Here is a 21,915-nt window from a genome sequence, read left to right on the forward strand (position 1 = left end):
CTTGCCTTCAATTACCATTTATTTCATTTTTTTTTTCTAACTGTAAGGCAATTACTAAGGGGGTGGTATCCTTGTAAGAGCACCTGGGAATGGATTGCGTATAGTTATCCAGACCTTAATTCTACATTTTAAATTTCTTAGAAGAATACAATGCAATCATTAGGTTGGATTGCTTTCTCTCCTTTTGCCTTTTCTCCACTCTACAAGAACTGCATAATCTCTCCTTAATTTCCCAATTTGTTTTCTCTTATTTTTTTCTCCAAGCTAAACTGGGTGTTCTTCCTCCTCTAATAGAATACACTCTTTTCTGGATTTACCATATTTGATCAATATTATCTACCCAAAACACATATACCAATTGGTCATAATGCACAACTGACTTGCAACACATAATGTGAACTATTATTTGTGAACACAAAAAATTATTTTCAGTCATAGCAGTTGTCAGAATATTCCTTATATTGACCCCAAATCTATGTGCCCTTAATCCTTTGCATTGGACCTAGTTCTGATATCTCAGGTGAAACCTGTTTACATGATTAGCTTTCAACAATAATTTAGGAAAATAGCTATCATAGATTCCCTTACTTACATTTCTAAATGCCACAAAGCCTGATTTTGAAGCATTTCCATCATTCTGCCACTTTTTTTAGAACGCACACCAATTCAACAATGTCCATATGTTTAGTACTAAAGGAGATCCTTTTTTTTATCTCAATTCAATTAGCCAACATATAGTACATCATTAGTTTTTGATGTAATGTTCTATGATTCATTAGTTGCGTATAACACCCAGTGCTCATCACATCATAAAGGAAATCCGATCGTTGCATCTATTAGCAAAAAGCTTAAAGGAGCTGCAGACTCCTTGGTTGTGAATACTGTAAGTTACAGGTTTTTGAGTCAGAGGAACCTGGGCACAAATCCCAGTTCTGATGTTAACTAGCTGCGTGATCTTGATTGGCTGTTCAAGTCACTTCCCTGAGCCTCAATTTACCCTTCTGGGGTATCTCCTGTCTGCCTCGTATCTCACTGTAAGGTTTAAATGAGATGTGATCAGCTCAGCACAGTGCCTGATACAAAGCAAGGATCCAGTAATGGTGGCTCTTGTTCTTGTGGTCATTATTGTCTATTATTATTATCATTATTCCTACTACTCCTCTGGGAATGTTTGCTTTTAGACAAAAAAATGTCACATCACTGAGTCCCTGTAAACTTAGAGTCAAAAAGAACCCCCATCATGTCTCCCACATATGCTGCTGTTTTATTCTAAGGCATCTCTTTAAATGACTGCAAAAATACCTGTCCTTATACTTGTATATTAGCATATTATTTAAAAATCTAACAAACTGTTTTCTGGCATTTGTGCCAAATGAATTGACCAATCCTATTTCTAATTAGTTATTTAACATTATTTTATCTCTGCTTTATTTTCTTAAACCATTGTGGCTCACCCCTTCCTTGACATGTCTAGATAAAAACTGGGAAGGAAAAGAAATATAGATATTTCTCACTAAAACAAAGAATTGGTTCAGTCCTAAATTAAATTAATTCAATCCATGGGGGTTGAAGAGAGGATGAACGGAGAAAGCAATCAAACTTTTTGCTCACCTTGGAAACAGAATTAGAAAAATGTTAACAATGTAGATAATATTTTCCTTTAAACTGTCATTACCTCAAGCTGATAAGAAATAGGGCACATCAACAAACATTAAGCAAACACTCTTCCTTTCTGCCTTAATAGGATCAACCTGAGCTGAGAAAAACTGCTTTATCATCATCACCATAAACACCTGACCATTGTTAAGTGCCTGTCACAGGCAAAATTACGAATATTAAAAAATATGAGATATAAACTCTGGTTGGGGTCAAAAGGCATCTAAAGATAGAAAAAGGAAGCATTTGTGTGCCAAGCAATGGCAGAACCAGGATGTACTTCAGCTCAAAGGATAAAAACATTCTAATGTGACTAAGATAAGGCAAGCATTCCGGAAGTCAGGGAGAATGAAATTTGCATTTAAAATTTCCTGTCTAGGCACAGCAAAGGAAACAGTCAACAAAACAAGGAGGCAACCCACAGAATGGGAGAAGGTATTTGCAAATGACACTACAGATAAAGGGCTGATATCCAAGATCTATAAAGAACTTCTCAAACTCAACCCCCAAAAAACAAATAATCAAGTCAAAAAATGGGCAGAAGACATGACAGACAATTATCAAAAGAAGACATACAAATGGCTAACAGACACATGAAAAATGTTCATCATCATTAGCCATCAGGGAAATTCAAATCAAAACCACACTGAGGGCGCCTGTGTGGCTCAGTCGTTAAGCGTCTGCCTTTGGCTCAGGTCATGATCCCAGGGTCCTGGGATCGAGTTCCGCATTGGGCTCCCTGCTCTGCAGGAAGCCTGCTTCTTCCTCTCCCACTCCCCCTGCTTGTGTTCCTGCTCTTGCTATGTCTTTCTCTGTCAAATATTAAAAAAAAAAAAACCACATTGAGATACCACTTTACACCAGTTAGAATGGCAAAAATCGACAAGGCAAGAAACAACAAATGTTGGAGAGGTTATGGAGAAAGGGGAACCCTCTTACACTGTTGGTGGGAATGCAAGTTGGTACAGCCACTTCGGAAAACAATGTGGAGGTGCCTCAAAAAATTAAAAATAGAGCTACCCTATGACTCAGCAATTGCACTCCTGGGTATTTACCCCAAAGACACAGATGTAGTGAAAAGAAGGGCCATATGCACCCCAATGTTCATAGCAGGAATGTCCACAATAACCAAACTGGAAAGAGCCGAGATGCCCTTCAACAGACGAATGAATAAAGAAGATGTGGTCCATATAGAGAATGGAATATTACTCAGCCATTGGAAAGGATGAATACCCAACTTTTACATCCCTGTGGATGGGACTGGAGGACATTATGCTAAATGAAATAAGTCAAGCAGAGAAAGTCATTTATCATATGGTGTCACTTATTTGTGGAACATAAGGAATAGTATGGAGGACATTAAGAGAAGGAAGGGAAAAATGAAGGGGGGAAATCGAAGGGAGAGATGAACCATGAGAGACTATGGGCTCTGAGAAACAAACTGAGGGTTTTAGAGGGGAGGGGGGTGGGGGAATGGGTTAGCCCAGTGATGGGTATTCAGGAGGGCACGTATTGAATGGAGCACTGGGTATTATATGCAAACAATGAATCATGGAACACTACATCAAAAACTAATGATGTAATGTATGGTGATTAGCATAACATCATAAAATTAAAAAAAATTAATGATGTATGGTGACTAACATAAAATAAAATAAAATAAAAAATAAAATAAAATAAAATAAAATAAAATAAAATAAAATAAAATAAAATAAAATAAAATAAAATAAAATAAAATTTCCTGTCTAGGATGCCTGGTTGGCTCAGTCAGTTAAGCATCTGCCTTCAGCTCAGGTCATGATCCCGGGGTCCTGGGATTGAGTCCCTAGTCAGGCTCCTTACGCAGTGGAGAGTCTGCTTCTCACTCTGCCTGCAGCTCCCCCGGCTTGTGCTCTCTCTCTGTGTCAAATAAATAAATAAAATCTTTTAAAAAGTAATAAAACAAATATTCCTGTCTAACTCTTTATTCTTTTTATGATTACCCTTGGATACAGTGCGTTCTTACCCAGATAAGGCAAATGTTTGTAAACCCCCAGACAATGACTTGTCAAGTTTTTCCTCCATGCTGTTCATCCACCCAAAAATCTCTTTCAGTCCTCACTTCTGTCCATAACTTAGGACAATACACTTCCTTTTTCAGGAAACTTTTCTTGCAGAGGTCTTCTGGAATCTTCCTGTCATATATCTTTGTAAGCTGGCAACATCTGTGTTTGTCGTTTATATCTATTAGCGTGTCACTCTCTCAAGAGTGAATGATGTACCTGGTTTCTCTCTTGAGCCCAGCAGCGAACGGACTATGTAGGACACATAGTCACAGAACACAGGCTAACAGTTATATCATAGTGGAGGCAGCCAGACCACATTTCCAGTCCTAGATTCATCCCTTTTTGGCTTTTACTTGGATGTGATATCTGACCTCTCGAAGGCTTAGTTTCTCCGTCTGTAAAACCAGCATAATCCTGTCTTCATTGTAGGATTCCTAGTCAATTGAAAATAATAGGTGTAAAACACATCCTATAATGACAGGCATGTAGCAGAGACTCCATAATTGATAGCCATTGATATTACTATGATTAGAATGAATGAATGCGTTCACCAATGTTAGTCATAGATGTTTCAGGGTTACTTAGTGTCTTTCAGACTTCCTACTGATGTGTCTTTTAAGGCACGAATATCTCTTTTTGGTTTTTAATCATTTGGATTCTCCTTATTACGTCGGTTACTGAGATCAGCATGGTGTGAACTATGTCTCTGGGTAGATCCCCTTTTTAGTCTCAACTGAGCAACTGTTCTTATTCTACTCTTCTGAACAACACTTGGAAGATAAAAATGACTGTTTTCAACATCCATGATTCTGATTAAGCAGATTTATTTTGTCCTGTGGACTCTAGCTTCTACTCTCCCTGTTGCCCCCTATATCACACTTGAAAAAACATCATGTTTTCCTTTATGCTCTTTTCTAAGAATAAGGTTTTTGAGGAACATGTCATCTTCTAATTCCAACTATATTCTACCTCTCCGACGAAATACATCTTTTCAATGAAAATCCTCAACTCGGTGAGTATGTGATATGATGATAGCGTGATCAGCACTGATTCTGCTATACTTTTCTTATTCCTCTCTTCCCTCAATTCTTTGCTTACCTTTCTGTTCAGACTTGAATTAGTGGGTCCTTGGGTAGATGATAATAAGAGAAAGTATGGAAACACTGCACGATCTCTAGAAGTTTGCCTACTCTTCCTCTATCTGAAGGATCTTTTATTAAGCTGTGCTGAACAGTTGGGAAATTTGGAGAAGATGCAGTTAGTTAATAAATTGTCTTATTTCTCCACTAGAGAGGAAAACGGGGTATTTAAGCCATATCATCAGACACTCTGCGCATCACCTCTTTTATGAATGAGATTTTCCTCACTAACTTTCACTGATAGTGCTGCTGAATATATTAATAGATTTTAACCTACCATACCTTTTCCATGTTAAGTAACTCAAAACTTCTGTTTGCTGCTTGTTCAGAACCTTTCAAATGCTTCTCATAATTTTTTCATGAGGACAAAGTTGTGCTTTAAAAAAATAATAATTATTATTCTTGTCCATTACTGAGAAATGCCTGTTGAATGATAAATTGTATCACTGATGGGATAATTCCAATCTGGGAATTCAAACTAATTATTTACCCATATCTTTTTAATTTGCCTTTTAGTTGTCAATTGTTTATCAGATATGATGGTATAAAAATGTTTTGATGTGCTTGGCATCAATTGCTCAGCACTCAAATATGTTCACTGTAGATCAACTTGAGCTTTTGAACACAGCTAGTATATCCCTGAGAGACAGTATTAATCATTTTTTTTCCACATGACATAATATATGTTATCACAAGACAGTAAATGCTCAGGGTCTACACTACTAATTATTGTGTCTTAAGCTATTTTTATTTATTTATTTATTTATTTATTTATTTATTTATTAATTATATTCAATTAGCCAGCATATAGTACATCATTGGTTTTTGGATGTAGTGTTCAACGATTCATTAGCAATGTCTTTTTAAACTTAAGTTTACCCCTATGATATGGACATTTTTAAATCCAGGTTATAAACAAATAGTCCTATTTTTAAAAGTATTTTTAAGATGTAGATATGATAAGAGTGTACTACCATCTGAATATTATAATATCCTTATATTTCCAAATTCTCACATTTTTTACACAGAAAAACCTGTTTTAACTTTGTATTTATAAAGCACCTTAAATGCTTCTAAGAACCAAAGAAAAAACATATATACTAATAAATGAAGAGCATCCTATTTGCCATGGACCGTTGCACTCCTCTTATGCATATTTGATGACAGTAATTTACTACCTCTCTCTTAACCTCCAATGACCCTGTGGTAGCATGGAATAATTTTAACAAGGAAGACAATCACAGGTCCATCAAAAGAATTTTGCCCTCATATTTTTATTCAAATCGTATCTATGTGGCCTACATGTCTGTCCGTTAGAGAGCAAGAAGTTAATGGCTCAGATTTTGAATGCATGTTAATCTTCTCAAGCTCTGTGACACCGTGACCTTTTTGAGTGTACCAAAATGGAACCTTCCCGTTCTGGAACTAGTAACCCATCCCCCAAGCATACAGAGGTGGGAACGTACCAGATTTAGGTTTCATAGTTCACATTTCTCTAGCACGAGTTGTTGTTTTTAGTTTGAGTTCTAAGTATGCCAAATTGACAGTAAATTACTGAACAGTGAACAAAGTGGAAAATTGATAACCTCTATGTATCTTCACAACACAAATATACCTATTTAATGGATCTTTTTTCTCACTTGTTATTTTTAAAAAATGCACTGTTGGCAGTATGGTATTTTCTCTTTTACTCAGAGACAATACTTGCCTTACAACTTCTTTTATATTTACTCAGTAAAAAGGGTCATATATAGGGTGACCATATAATTTATTGTCTGAATTGAGGGATATTGAGAAAGAAAGAGGAGCAGGTCTGCTAGAGTCAGGGTCATGGTGTAAGTCATGATCATCCAGGCAGGCTGAGATACCTCCTGATCTTTTCCTTGCAAAATTCAACCATCTGAAGCCAAAATGGACTTGAAATTACCCAAATGGGTAAAGGTGGCTCCATTCTGTACTACTACTTACTTGTCCTCTTTGTTCTAATGAGCTTTTGATTCCTTAAGCTATCTAAGAGTGGTGCATGAAAAAATTTCGTATGATTTCTGATGTATTATTAAATGTTCAATTCATGTAATTTGACATACTTAAAAAATAAATTGCTTTTCCATTTTTGTAGAATTGTAATTTAATCCCAATAGAAATAGTATATTAATATGTGAAATGATTCAGTACTAACTCCAAAATAAAATATGTGTGTGCGTAGTCATTGGCATACAATAGCCACAGAATCATGGAAGTTGTCATAAACATGACATGGTAGCTCAAAAATTCTAGGACTCTTGGATTCCAGTTTCATGGCACCAGATTTAATAAAGGCATCCATCGCAATAATCTGCAATATAATTAGAGCACAAAATGTTCCCATATCCCCTGCTTCTGGAGATTACAAAGCAAAGGAAACTTGAATTTGCATTTGAATTTTTCATGTATTGAAAGTTAAAAGGCCCCGCCTCCTAATATCATTACATTGGCGTTAGGATCTCAACATACGAATACTGGGGGGATGTAACCATTCAGTCCATAATCCTCACTCTTTTCTTTTCAATTGTAGTATAAGTGACATAAAACACTTTATTACTTTCAGGTATAATATGTAATAATTTGACACTTTGGGTATACTGCAAAATAATCACCACAATGAGTTTAGTCACCATCTGTCACCATAAAAAGTTATAAAAACATTTTTTTCCTTGCAATAACTTTCAAGATCCACTATTCCTACAACTTTCAAACATGCACTACAATCCAGTGACTTTAGTTACCACGCTGTACACCACATCCTTGGGACCAATTCATTTTACACTGGAATTCTGTACCACTCGAAACCCCACTTTGTTCTTCATATTCATGAGTTTTGTTTGTTCATTTGTTTTATTTTTTAAATCCCAAGTATAAGTGAGATCATACGGTATTTATCTTTCTCTGACTTATTTCGCTTAGCATAATTCCCTTAAGGTCCATTCATGTGTCACAAATGGCAACATTTCCTTTTTATAGCTAAGTAGTATTCCACTGTATGTGTATAACACACTTTCTTTATCCATTTATCCATCAATGGAACTTAGGTCGTTTCCATATTTGACTATTGTAAATAATGCTGCAATGAAGAGTGGTATGTTTCCTTTAGCCCTTGGAATCTCCTAGATGTAAGCCCCATTGGTTTTGAGAGAAAGAACACAAGCAGGGGGAGTGGGAGAGGGAGAAGCAGGCTTCCCACGGAGCAGGGAGCCTGATGTAGGGCTCGATCCCAGGACCCTGGGATCAAGACCTGAGCCAAAGGCAGATGCTTAATGACTGAGCCACCCAGGCGCCCCAGCCCCATTGGTTTTCAAAGCTAGACATTTTAGGGGATCATCTCTCCAGAGCTGGTCCTAAGGGTTAGGGTGCCTGCTATAAGGCACAAAACATTTGCTCCTTAGGGAGGAGCTCCTATTTTGAAATCCCTTCTGACTGTGTTCCACCATGCCAAAAGTGGGATTCTGGGTGAGAAAATGTCTATCTCTGCTACCTGTCTTCATGTAGCCCTTTTATTCATTGCTGTGAGGAGCTATTCAGTTACTTTTCAGTTATCTTTCAGAGGGGATTGCTCCACATATAGCTGTATATTCAGTGTGTTCATAGGAGGAGGTGAGCTCAGGCTCTTCCTATGCCACCTTCTTGGACCACCCCCAACATCCACTTTTAATGAAAAAAAAAACCAGTCATTTTTGTTATTGTTTGTTCCTGTTTATTACATTTCTGTGCAAATAATAGGCATTCCCTGCATACATGATTAGGAAGATTCCTGAGAAAACTGTATGTGAAAGTTCCTGGTAAATAAATAATGAGAAATGTCTTTTCATTGGCCATATACTGGCGACTTATGTTGTGGTGGCCCTTATGGTCTCACCAACTTGGTCGTCAAATGTAATCATGCAAGAGAGTTTGCTACAATCTCAGAACATCCAGTAGAATGAATGGCTGTGTCAACTTCTGTAGTATGGTAGACACCTCACTATAGGTTTGTATCTACCACCTGCTTCTATGCCATTACCAACTGAGGGAGAAAATTTCATTGCCATCTACACTCGTCACTGAGTTCTCTGTCATTGTGAGCACACACTTAGGGAGAAATCGGAGTTTCTTCACAAGGGTATATAGGTTCTATTGTCCATGAAATTTCTACTGAAATACAGAAATGGCAGTAAATTGCTTGCATTAGGGGGTCCTGAGGATTGTACCTTGTCCTGTAGGGTGGATTCTATGTTAAGGTCAGCACAAGAGAACTTTGACACTAGGAGACACAGCAGGGAGTTGGGTACTAAGGGACTTTCCAAAGGAATGAGGTAAAAAGCTTTCACATACAGTTTTCTCAGGAATCTTCCTAATCATGTATGCAGGGAATACCTATTATTTGCACAGAAGTGTAATAAACAGGGGGTTTCTAAAATTAGACTCACTTGGGCTCCAATGAGAACACAGGCAGAGAAGCGGCATGAAACACTGCGCAGAGTCCTTATACCCCTGGTAGCTCACCCAGTTCCAAGTACCTGCTGCCTGGGCCAGGGGACTACTCTGGCCTGTTGTTCCTTAGGCTGGAATCATGCCTACAATCTCTGCTTTCTGTTTTTCCATTGCTCAAAACACCATCTTGAGAAATCCCCATGTCAGCCTGATCAGAAGTAGAAATTTACTAAAGAATGTAGGTCAGTTTTAAAAATCCATATCTTCTTCACTGAGGATAATTCTTTTTTTTTTTAAAGATTTTATTTATTTATCTGAGACAGAGAGAATGAGAGAGACAGAGAGCACATGAGAGGGGGGAGGGTCAGAGGGAGAAGCAGGCTCCCCGCCGAGCAGGGAGCCCGATGCGGGGCTCGATCCCGGGACTCCAGGATCATGACCTGAGCAGAAGGCAGTCGCTTAACCAACTGAGCCACCCAGGCGCCCAAGGATAATTCTATATTTTAAAAAAATGTAAGACAGGAAACAAACTAACACAAGTGGTTCTGTTTGTAACATGCTCTTCTAGTCATTAATGTTTACAAAATACATCTTCGCAGTGTTCCAAATATCACTGCAACCTAGGGAAGGAAGGAAAGGAAGGAGGAGAGAAAGAAAAGAAGGAAGGTAGACAGAAAAGGAGAGAGGGAGGGAGTATGAAGGTGAAAAAGGGAGAGAAGGGGAAGGAGAAGGCAAAAAGAACAATGAAGAAAACTGCATGACTTCAGTACACTGATCGCATAAAACAACAGCCCAACTGTTCAGACAGCTTTCAAAATATGTTATCGTGCCACACTGAGATTCCTCAGCGGGAAGGAAGTCACAGAGGCACAAAAACTCAACTACCTTAAAATAAATTTATTAAACCATTTTTATCTTTATCCATAGGAAAGGAAAAATCCAAATCAGCTACCTTTAGGAAAATATATTAATCTAATTTGTTTTAACACCAACACAGCGGGGAAAGCCAAAATAAAACTGTGGCCAGAAAATAAACGAACCCCACAGTGGGGAAAGAAGGGAGACAAAAAAAAAAGACAAAAGCAGTCCTATCATTAAAAAGAAGAAGAAGAAACAAAGTAGAGGTAACCTGGAAAATAACTGTAATTTTTCTAGTTCATGAAAATTGCATGATTGTGCTTTTAGGAGAAAATATTTATTCAGCATGTTGGTTTACTTACACACATTCTATTCTGTGATGGTGATTGTGAGCTCGTATTCATAAATTCCCTTTAATAAGCCATTCTTTTCATTCCATTTCATGTCTTGCCAGTGCTACACTTATCTTATTTTGGAAATGTATGCATCTTGGTGTAATATCTCACTTATCATTATAAAAGTATCTCAACATAGTGTTTTCTTCACATAGCAATTGAAACTGTAGATTCAGGGTTGTACTTAGTGCTGATATTGAAAACTTCTGGGGGTGGTGGTGGGGGAGAAAGGGTCTGTTATAGACCAAGAAGGAAATATTATATGTGAGCATTTTAGGCTGTATTAATTCTGTATCAAAAATTATTGGCATATATATATATATTAAAGACATTTGGCCTGTAGGAGTACCTGCATAATACTAAACTACTAGAACTTCTTTTTTTTTTTTTTCATAAAGTCTAAACTGGTCCCATTAATTGACAACTGTGTTTTTATTTTCTCCAATTTTCTTATGTTTCATTTTCAGGAATAGAAAATAGTCCATATTGCTGTTCTTGAATACAGTGTTTATATTTCTTAAGGAGAAATTCTGGTGGTATTTTTGTTATTCCACCTATTGGATCACTGGTAAAGAACCAGGATCATTAAAAAAAATCTATTAGATATATTATAAATTATTTTATGATCAGCCTTCACTCTGCAATGATTCTGAATCGTTTTCTCTTTGATTTGTCACCTGTTATCTAATTGACTTAACAGTGTTTCATGATATATGAACCCCTAGCATTCGATGTTCTACTGAATGATGTAAATATATGCCAGAATTGATGGGATAAATCTGCAACTAAATAAGTTGTCATCATCTCATAAAGAACTAGTCTCTGTGGTTAGCAAGAATTCACAGTGGTTCTACGTAATGCTGTTATAATGTTTAGATAATTTCAATGTCAATACTTCAGTGGCTTGATGTAGACATAAATTCTTGCATATGGGATGGTCTGTGTCTTAGTTGATGCAGGCTGTTAAAACAAAGAACCATGACTGGATTGCTCATAAACAACAGAAACTTATTTCACACAGTTTTGGAGGCTGGATATTTGAGATCAGGATGCCAGCATGGTCAAGTTCTAGTGAGGGCTGTCTTCCAAGATACAGACTGCTGACTCTTTTGTATCCTCACATGGCAAAAGCACAGAGAGGAAGCAAGCCCTCTCCTGGCTCTTGTAAGGGCACTAATCCCATTCATGAGGGCTCCACCCTCATGACCTTGTCTTGTCCTAATTACCTCCAATAGTCCCACCACCTAAAATCATCACATTGAGGATTAGGATTTCAACGAATCTGGGGGGAACCCAAACAATCCAGAACAGCCTACCTAATGATGGATTATTGTTTAGATTTTTCCTGCATGATAGGTACCCGTCTGTAATTTCTAGCCTCATAAATTAAACATGATCATTATCATATACTCAAAACAGTTTCAAGATGGGTATATAGGCTATACGGCCACAATCTTTCATCCAAAACCCTTGCAGACAAGTGTTTTCAAGTTCAGAGGTTTCCAGAGTCTGGGACTCTAATGGTATACATATACTAGATGTGATATAACACCCATATGGGGTTCTATATGAGCACCTGATAATCAAAGATGGTAATATCCAGCAAAACAATGGATGTTTACAGTCAAGGAAATATGGCATTTTGAACTTGATTTTGAGTCATTTTCTGATTAGAATTGATAGACAATATATTCTTAAAATAAGACATAGTGATCTTTAAAGGTTTATTTTATGTAGTCACCATCAGTTGTAAGAACATTATTTTATATACCATTGAAAAAGAAATGGTCCTTCAACTCTCCTGTTACCTAATGCTTGTTTTTTAAAGAAGCCTTTTGTTTTTGAAGTTTTAGCTTTACAGAGCCCCCTGTTTCTTAGACATTAAAATTATTTTTGTACATTTAGTGACAGAGCTCTTGGACACTGTAGATATGGCTTCTAAATTATGTATTTTGTTCCTGCTTATGTAAAAGAAGGAATATAAGCAAAATAAATGGTTTGAGGCATTTCCCCCCAAAAGATGGATGTTTATAAAGTATTAAATATAATGACTTTATGTAACTTCCTTTCAGTTGAGGTCACACCTTAATGCTGAATTAGTTTGGGTCAGTCTAGTATTTGTTATAAAGTCAATTACATGGAAAATTATGTCCGTTTTCAGAGATGTTTGGATTTGGGAAATATGGATTATGAATTGTGGGTATTCACAGGCTCTGGTGGATATGCATGGAAAAGGGGGTTGCTTATTGTATACTTGTGATTTAGCAACAGGTTAAGAAAATTTACCTTCACTATATCATATAATCGTCAAAGCAAATACTCAAAGACGTGTATGAATAATTACATCTGAATAAGTTATTTCAAAAGTGGAGCCTCTACCCCAACCCCTGGAAACTAAGTTCTAGCCCTAAATCCTTTCTGTCTGCCATTACAGCTACTCCATGCTTCCGAGAACATTCTCACTTGGTTGTATTCCTTTTATATTTATTAGGGTACCCAGAACCACATTAAGATTCCAATAAATACTCAGTAAATATCAACTATTTATTAACCAGCTATAGCCATTGGGTAGTTCTGGGCTTTTATGGAATTATGTTTATTCCAGTCCAGTTTTATTTAGACCCACAGGGTCAGTAAGCCAAACTTTAAACAACAAAGTTCTTGGTGACTTAATTTAAGTATCACTTTTTACAAACTGTTAATGCAGCTGTAACGTGTATAAAATGGAGAGAATAAGCATATAAAAGAAACTATAAAAGTCCAGATATGTTTAAGTGAATTTATACATAAACTTAATGGGATATATGGACAGTAATGAATGACATATATATCTAGAGCTCTTTAAAATGAAATAATTATTAAAAACATGAAAAATAAGGAAAGAACATTAACCCTCTAAAGGATTTCAAGAGGCACATGACTTTGAAAGTAAAATCAACTTATTGATTTATGACTCAAGTATTTTTAGTAATTTTTACTTAGAATTTTATATTAATTTCCACTTTTCACCCATTTACTAAGCTTTTTCAGAGCTCCCTCTACTGTTCAAATGTGAACATACCTATTGAAATTTACTGAGGAAGGCAATCTGGCTTAGAAACATGCATCCTGCTGAAGATAACATTTATAATTTGAACAGGAATAATATCTTCAGTCAAAAATGTGAATTATACTCTGTGCCCATTGAAAGTCATCTATCTAATTTTATAGCCCTGCTCCTCAAAAAATAAAAATCTATTTGTTGTAAAATACATGGATTTATAAATATGCTCATTTCAAAATTTTACCCCTGTCCCCAGTCTATCAGTAAATATCTTATTTTCTTGTTCAATTTGTATGACAAAACTCCTTGTAAAGAATATAATGAGAAACATCCTAAAGTTTACATAGTGGAAAATAAGACTTAAAATATCTGCTTCATAACTCCAGAAGGTGAGCAATATATCATGTTTGCATAAATGATGTGAAATTAGTAAGGTCTTTTCATCTTTAGAATATTTGAAGACTCACAGTTCTTGAGTGAGTTAAATAAATGTTAAATATTATCCAGGTTTATGAAAAAAAAACCCAGAAATACTAATACAGCATTAAATCCACAAAAGAAAATGTTATCAAAGGCAAATTTTCATGTTCTTAATCAAATTAGATGTTATGAGACAGAGTTTTCCTTATCAGAATTAATATAGTGAGTAGGAATGTTTCCTATTATTGGGGTAATGTATAAATTTCAGATTGCTCCTTACTTAAAACTATAGAATTTTCTAGGATATGATTAAATCATAAACACTAAAATTTGAAGTCATAAAATATCTTTTCAATAAAATACCAATAGTAGCTATGGGACTTGGAGATTTTTTGTACCAAGATACTGAGAAACAAAATGGTAATTAATTCCCTGAGATACAATCATCGAGGTGCAAAGCCCCAATTAAGATAATGGTAGAGTTTATTAATTCAATAATTCAAAAGACAAAGTACAATAAGGTAAAACTTAACAGTTAAGAATATACATTAGGTACATATTTTTCTGATGAACTCATATTTAACATTACATAATTAATTACTCAGGAAGTACCAGGAAATTTTAAGTGAAATTATATCAGTTTATAGACAGAATAAGTAATTTATAGCTGCTATCTCTATTTTAGGAACAGGAAAAATAATAATTTTTTTTCACATTTCAGAAGACTAATATTCTTTAAATCAGCAGTGAATGTCATTTATATATTCTTAAGATTTTTGAAAGCCCGGAGATATAGTTCTATCCTGCAAAATACAGTCATAGAAATGTTATAGACCTTAAGAAGTGATATTGTAGACTCTGGGTATTTAATCAACATGTTTTAAGCAAAAGAAAATGGTAGAAGTTGGGGTGTGTGAACACCTATTTATTTAGCAAATGCTCGTGTGCCAAATACTGCCTTAAACACTTTATATACATACAAGTAGAAACTTACTGAAACCTCCTAACAGGTAAGTACTATCATTAGCCTCCTTTTATAGGTAAGAATACTAAAACATAGAGAATTAAAAAAAAAAAAACCCTCATAAATAGAAGTTAGGGAAGCTGATATTTAAACCTGGGCATGTAGCTTCAGAATTTATGCCTTCAAGCACATTATTATGCTCACATCTTTTTAATTCTACCTGGGAAAAGGTAGATTTTTTATTAAATCAAGAGGCTGGAATTGGATCAGTGTGAACTCTGGGGTTTGATCCTGGTGCTAACCAGAGGAAGATAAGAAATGCACTATTTTTCATCCCCCCCACCCCGTTTTAGTTAAAATTCCATATGCTTGAACAACGTGCTTAAACAATACATAGGAAGGTTAGTCTGGTGTCTAAAATGCGCATGGGTGTTCTCACCGACCACCTATTGGTATCCTTACGTAAATTCTTAGTGTCCTCAAAAAGTGCAAAATTTTGTGGGGTACATAGGAAGACAAAATTTTGTGTATTAATAGATACACACATTTCAGCAGAAAGACTCCATAACTTTCTCTGAATCACAGATTGATATATGATCCAAAATGGTTAAGAATCACAAAAAGCAAATTCTTGCTCTTTAAGGGGAGATTGCAAAGAGCATCTTCATCCACTTACTTGATTCCGTAACTTTTGTCTGCTTATTCTCAGGGCACACCAAAGTGTGTTAGTCTTTGAACACAATATATATACCATTTTAGAATTCAAAATCCTAGCTGCTTTCCCAGGTCTTTTACCACCGACTACCTTACCCTCCCTTTGTCCTTTTGCTCTTTTGGATCCCAGTCTCTTTATTTGAGCAATAGGATTCCAAAAGCCTCATGGTTTGGTGGTCCTAGTGGGGGATGAGGGGTTGGGTGTTTGTTTTAAATATTAAAGTAATTTATTTAGTTTAGCACCTGATGTTGCCTGGGGTGGGGGGAGAATGGAAAGGAGAAGTATTAACTGTTCCTTTTGTGTAGTTCAAAGGCTATGGCTTGGAAATCAAACAAATCTGGATTAAGATCTTCCTTCTTTTGTGTATCAACTATGTGATTTGGGTAATTTGCCTAATATCTTTAAGACTCAGTTCTTCTACCAACTGGGTATGATAATAGCTACTTATGCAGGTGATGTTGACAAATAACTTAATTATCTATCTAGACATGCCCTTTTGAAGTTCTACCAAGCATCATCAAACACATCACTTGAGAGTCAGCTGATGTCCTAGGGAATTGTAACTTTGTTTGATTTAATATTGATTAGAGCCAGACTGTAAAGTTAGATGTTAACTTTTAGAAGATAGATAAGTAACACATGATTTCTGTCCACTGGAAAAGATAACCCCAAAGGTTACATTTTTATTGCCCTATAGGCCGTTTACCAACTTTGTATCTAATACTGCAACATTATTCCTGGGATTTTTTTTTTTTTCCCTACTGACTTTATGTTCGTCTGAATGGACTTTGTCATCTTGCTACTTCCCTGATTAATTCATTAATATATATAGATATATACTACAGGAGCTCATCATATATATTTTTTCAAGAGTCATATTTTAAACTGTATATACTTGGATGCAAGTAGCTAAGTAAGTGAAATTATTTGGTTACTTCATTCCCTGGGCACTTTTTGAAATAATTCCCTGGACACATGGAGATACTCTTGCTCTCTTCACATATAAAATGCCCTTTATAAGCTTTTCCTCATCCTCCTTGGCCTAGTTTTAAATGTTTTCTCCTTCAAGAAGTCTTAACTAATTCCACAAATCAGAAGTGACTGGTCTCTGTGTTCCCACAGCATTTTCTTTGTCATTGAAATTAATCATGGTTATTTGTGTATATGTCTTCACTCCCCTGATGAACTAGGGTATATTTGAGAGCAGAGATTGTATCTTATTCATCATTTAACACACACCATTCCCTACACTATGCTTTGTCGTAGCAAGTATAGAACAATAACTATTTGTTTATTAGAGTTAGGCATGAAAAGCAATGAAATGAGTCAATTAAACTTATTAAAGTAACAAAATTATTCATATTGGGGGGATGACATGATAAAATAAGATAATTTATCACCAGTAAAATAGAGTAAAAAAGCACAAAGGTTCATTTGCTCTACAATTACATAGATTTATACAGCTCTAATTACTGATAGATAATAAGAAAAAGAACATAGAAAGTAAACTCATTCTGGAGATTATTCTCTTTATATACAATACGACTTCCTATTCCATAAAAACTCCATGATGTTAGCAAGAGTCTGTTTTTATTACCTAAAAGAGCATTCCCTTTATAGTTTCAAGTTATAGAATAAGAGGAAGAAATCATTTTAATATTGATTACTCATTGACAAACTTATCATTACTGACAGTGTAATAAGTGGTAAATCACATCCTTTATGCGTACTGTTTTTTGTTGTCTGTAAACTTAAAACATACCCACCTTCCTAGCATGGAAAAACATTGTGAATATGAGCTGTGTTAAATCTCCTTGAGCTCCGAGGAGGAATGAATTATATGGACCTGTGTAATAGAATTTGCCTTCTCAAACTTTAATGAATATACAGATCTCCAGGAGATCTTGTTACCATGCAGATTCGAATTTAGTATGTCTAGAGTGGCACCGGGAGAGTCTGCATTTCTCATAAGGTTCCAAGTACTGCAGTGCTGCTAACTCAAGGCCCTACTTTGAGGGGCAGAGGATTTGAGAACCCACTTAAAACCGAACTTCCTCTAGGATGTTAGTTTCCTTCTAATTCATCTTTCAAAATTAGTCCTTAGTCTATAAACTTGATAGGGGTAGAAAAATATAATTTTATCTCTTGCTCAGCGAAAATGGGAGGAAAAAGAAAACTAATCTTACACAAAATAGGATTAGAAACCTTGAAAAATTCAATATTTTGATATTGATCCAACTTTAATAATTTCCATTTTTCTCCTTTCCGTACATCTTTAATATGCAGTGCAGTACAGGGCATTTAAAAATGGAAAATTCTTAGAGCTAAACCCCATATTTGCTTTTCTCCTAATTCTTTAAAATAGTTATTTATATTATTATTATTTCCAGTTAGTAAACATTCCTTTATTTTTAACACTCAACATGATGTTATGAGTTCCATAATAATACTAAAGCAACTATGTATTTTCATGATACCCTGTAATCACCATGGTAATTATGTTATTTTTTTTTTTAATTTTCAGATTGGACAGCAGGGAATTATAATATGATATTTTACTTGTCATAATCAGATATCTTTGCCTTTTTGGAGGAAAAAGAAGGATAGGAGACAAGAAGTTTGAGAGCAATCTTTCCTCCCCCTTTGGAACAAGAAATATAAGTTGTTCTCTATAGGCAGATGATTCACTTTTATCTTTGTTTTAAAAGGTTAAAAAATATTTATGGTCATGTCTATAACTCCCTTGTCCCACCCAAATGTTGCTATGCTAGAGGCAGTTCTTTTAAAATCCATATTTTAACATGGAAAATATCAATCATGTAATAATTTCTATAATTAAGCCACTCACTAAACAAAACAAAACAAAACAATAACCAAAAAAAAAAAAAAAACCCAACAACTAAGAAAATTAACTTAGTTGAGTTTTTAGAGTTGGAGTGTGTGTGTACATGTATCTGTGTGTGTGTGTGTGTGTGTGTTTATAGAAAGATTTTAAATAGCTGCTTCTCATTTTACCTAGAATATGCTAGTTTTTGTTTTTGTTTTGTTTTGTTTTTTGACTGAGATGTTTTCAAATCCTTACTGCAAGAAGTGGAAGAATTTAGAATGCATTAAATTAAATTTTAAATGATTAGAATTTCAACATAGAATGTACGTAAAACATTTTTAGGTATATCTGACCAGAATTTTACCACTTAAGAATATGCCGTATGTGTGCTAACCATGCATTCTTAATTCATGTATGGGTTATGTTTGACTGGAGGAATTATTATATTTGAAAAGTACTTGTCATGACAAGCACCATGCTACACATTCACTCCCTTTTGAATTACTAAGTAAATAATAACATGCAAATAATATGCAATAGCATGCATTAGCATCATGTACTGATGTGAACTCTTCTCAAAAGATAAGAGCTGCAACAGCATCAGCCTGGCTCACAACATGTACTCCTTTACATGGAAGATGGATTTATAGACAATATAATACTCTCACTACTGGCAATTCTCAAATGCAAGTCTTGAGACTGTGACCCCATATAATCTTTAAATCCAATCAGTTTGTTCTGCTTTAATCTAATTTTCTAGCTCTGCAAAGCATTCCATTTTGTCAGTGGACCACATATCACTGGTGTACTGTTGGTATAATCACAAATCAGGAAGACTATATTTTACCGAGGTCTTAAAAGCTTTCAAAAGCAGGTTGAGGATATGAGCTTATTGTTAAGTCTCATTTTAGGAAAGAGTATTTGTAACCCTTTATTTTTTATGTATTTTCTCTTATTTTTGTGGTTTATCTAAATCACTTTCAAATGTATTCATTCATTAGTTTCATATTTATTAATTAGTTGCTATATACCACGAACTCTGCTAAATAGTATTTACATAACAAGGAGTAAGATGGGCACCAGACCATACTGTAAGTTGGCTCACAGTCTAGGAGGGCTTAGAGACAAGGAAGTAAGCAAATACACGAAGGTGCCCTATAAAGCAGGAACTTATAACTGCAGGAAGCTACTGGACCACCTAGGATACTTGGAGGGAGGTGGATTTGTAAGAGGCTTTCCAGAGAGAGAGGTTTCTAAGCAGTAAGTTGAAAAGAATATTAGGGGTTAGCTAAGGGAGGAAATGGCAAGTGGGGCAGAGGTTATTTCAAGCAGAGGAAGCAGCATGTGCAGAGCAAGGTAGGGTCTGGGGAGAGGGAGAGGATACTGGTGAGATAGTAGGCAGGAAGTAGATTTATCCTAAGAGCAACTGGGAACCATTAAAAGAGGCTTTAAATGGGGAACATACATGGTCAGGTTTGAGTTTTAGATAGAATACTCTGGCTGTGGGATGGAGGATGATGTGCACAGAAGCTTATAATGGCAGTGGAGGGGATCCAGGGACGAGACCAGAGGAATAATCCAGAGGGTCAAAAAGACCAACCCCAGAGTAAAGTTGAAATTTCCTAAGCTGTTTGTTTTCCAGATTATTTCCTCTTTTCTCTAAATGAATTTTTTTTCCTCTCAGCAAGACCCTCTCCCTTCATTTTGCTTGGTTTTCTGATATCGTTCCCCTTTAAAGGAACTCCAATATTTCCTCCTTCATATGCTCATGTGTGCACGTATGTGCACACACACACAATACTAGGGCTTGAAAAATCACACTTACCAATATGACTTTGTCACATTAAACTACTGACTCGAATTCTGCCTTTGGGTTTTAATATCCATGTGTCAAATTATGGCATGAAATCCTTTTCAAATAGTTGTAGCATCAGCAGGATACTCACCTCAGGTCTAAGGATTAGCCTGGGAGTGAGACAGACTTTGTTTTTTCACTGATTTTATCTTGGTCCGCAGTGGTATCTAGAATAATCAATTATATGACATTATTTCTATTTGATTTGGTCACAAGTAATAACTTAGATAAAATATCCAGATGGGTCTGTAAGTTAGAATATTTAAAATATTTGAGAGATTAGAGATCAAAGCCCCAAATTAGATTTCAGAATAGTTCATATGATGTCCAACAAGGCACTCTACCTTTTATCTGTAAAAGGAGTTAGAAAGAAGAGTCAGTTTTATAGAGTAAAAACAGGAAACACTGAGTCTCTGTCAACTGTCCCATAAGGCAGAAAGTTTGCAAGCAGGGGGAGACTACCTGATTGATCTTCAGGTGAATTTGGTAGTCATTGGTTAGCTGCAAAGGGACAAGCAAGCAATTTGGGGGCATTTCAAAAGAGAAAGAATTGGTCAATATTCAATTTCCTGGAACAAGTGGGGATCACCAGGGTGCTGGTTTGTGGTCAGATGGTCCTTAATGAGGGAGGGGGCTGTCTTGACAAAAAGATTCTCACAGAAATGTGATCAAGCAATTTGTTCTCAGTTTGTTAGGAAATCTTTTATTTGTTAGGCCTGATCCAACTCATGAGTGTCCCTGGTGTATTGCTCATCATGTTGAATCGACCAAATATCCCTTCTTTAATTTTCTTATGATTAAATATTAGTATCATTTTTATGAATGGATACTTTTAAATTTTTCATTGATTAGTCATTGCAACTTTTTTCTATTATCCATTTCTTTCCTCTGTTATCATTGAAATGGTTTTATCAAAGTGTGAGGATGGGAGGAAATTAAGATATGAATAATTCCTACATCCTTTCCTTTGGAATTTAGGCAACAGTAGATTATGCTGCTCATATTCCTATCTATTTTAATGCCCAAAAAGAAGTTACAGAACCTACTTCTGAATATAAATTCCCAGTTAGAAATTCTTTAGATCATATTATACAGAAAACTAGAGTAATCTTTCTTTTCTCTTTGAAATTCCATAACAAATCTTTGATAATTATTCTGTAAGAATAATTAACAGTAGGGGTGCCTGGCTGTCTCAGTTGGAAGAGCATGAGATTCTTGATTTCATTGTAGCGAGTTCAAGCCCCATGTTGGGTGTAGAGATTACTAAATATAATTAAATAAGCAAACCAAAAAAACTTAAAAATAATAAACAATAAATCAGAAATTGGAATTTTTCGTATGTGTGGGACAATTACAAACCTTGTAAATCTGCAGTAATTGTCCTTGGAAGGAAGGAGAGTAGGAGGGAGGAAAGGAGGAGGATGTGTGGGGGAGAAGGAAATTAAACATGACTTCTTTTTATCCATCCCAGGAAGATGGAAAACAATCTGTTGCTATTCTTTCTTTCTTTCTTTCTTTCTTTCTTTCTTTCTTTCTTTCTTTCTTTCTTTCT

At 35.6% G+C, this 21,915-nt stretch overlaps 1 long non-coding RNA gene across 3 annotated transcripts in view; it reads right to left on the reverse strand.

The window, feature by feature from the left end:
• The window catches only part of LOC118017329, a 45,718-nt gene that overhangs the window by 20,034 nt on the left and 3,769 nt on the right, over positions 1 to 21,915 (reverse strand). For 2 of the 3 annotated variants that reach the window (XR_004681118.1, XR_004681120.1), the window contains exons 4-5: positions 20,455 to 20,530; positions 3,656 to 4,135 (exon numbers count right to left, since the gene is read on the reverse strand). This is a non-coding gene — a long non-coding RNA (uncharacterized LOC118017329). Of the gene's footprint in view, positions 1 to 3,655; positions 4,136 to 20,454; positions 20,531 to 21,915 lie in introns of those variants that run through there. The other variant, XR_004681119.1, reaches the window with a different exon arrangement.

Source organism: Mirounga leonina, unplaced genomic scaffold (genome assembly GCF_011800145.1).
Source record: "Mirounga leonina isolate KUSES-001 unplaced genomic scaffold, KU_Mleo_1.0 Mir_169, whole genome shotgun sequence".
In the NCBI taxonomy this organism is placed as follows: Eukaryota; Metazoa; Chordata; class Mammalia; order Carnivora; family Phocidae; genus Mirounga; species Mirounga leonina.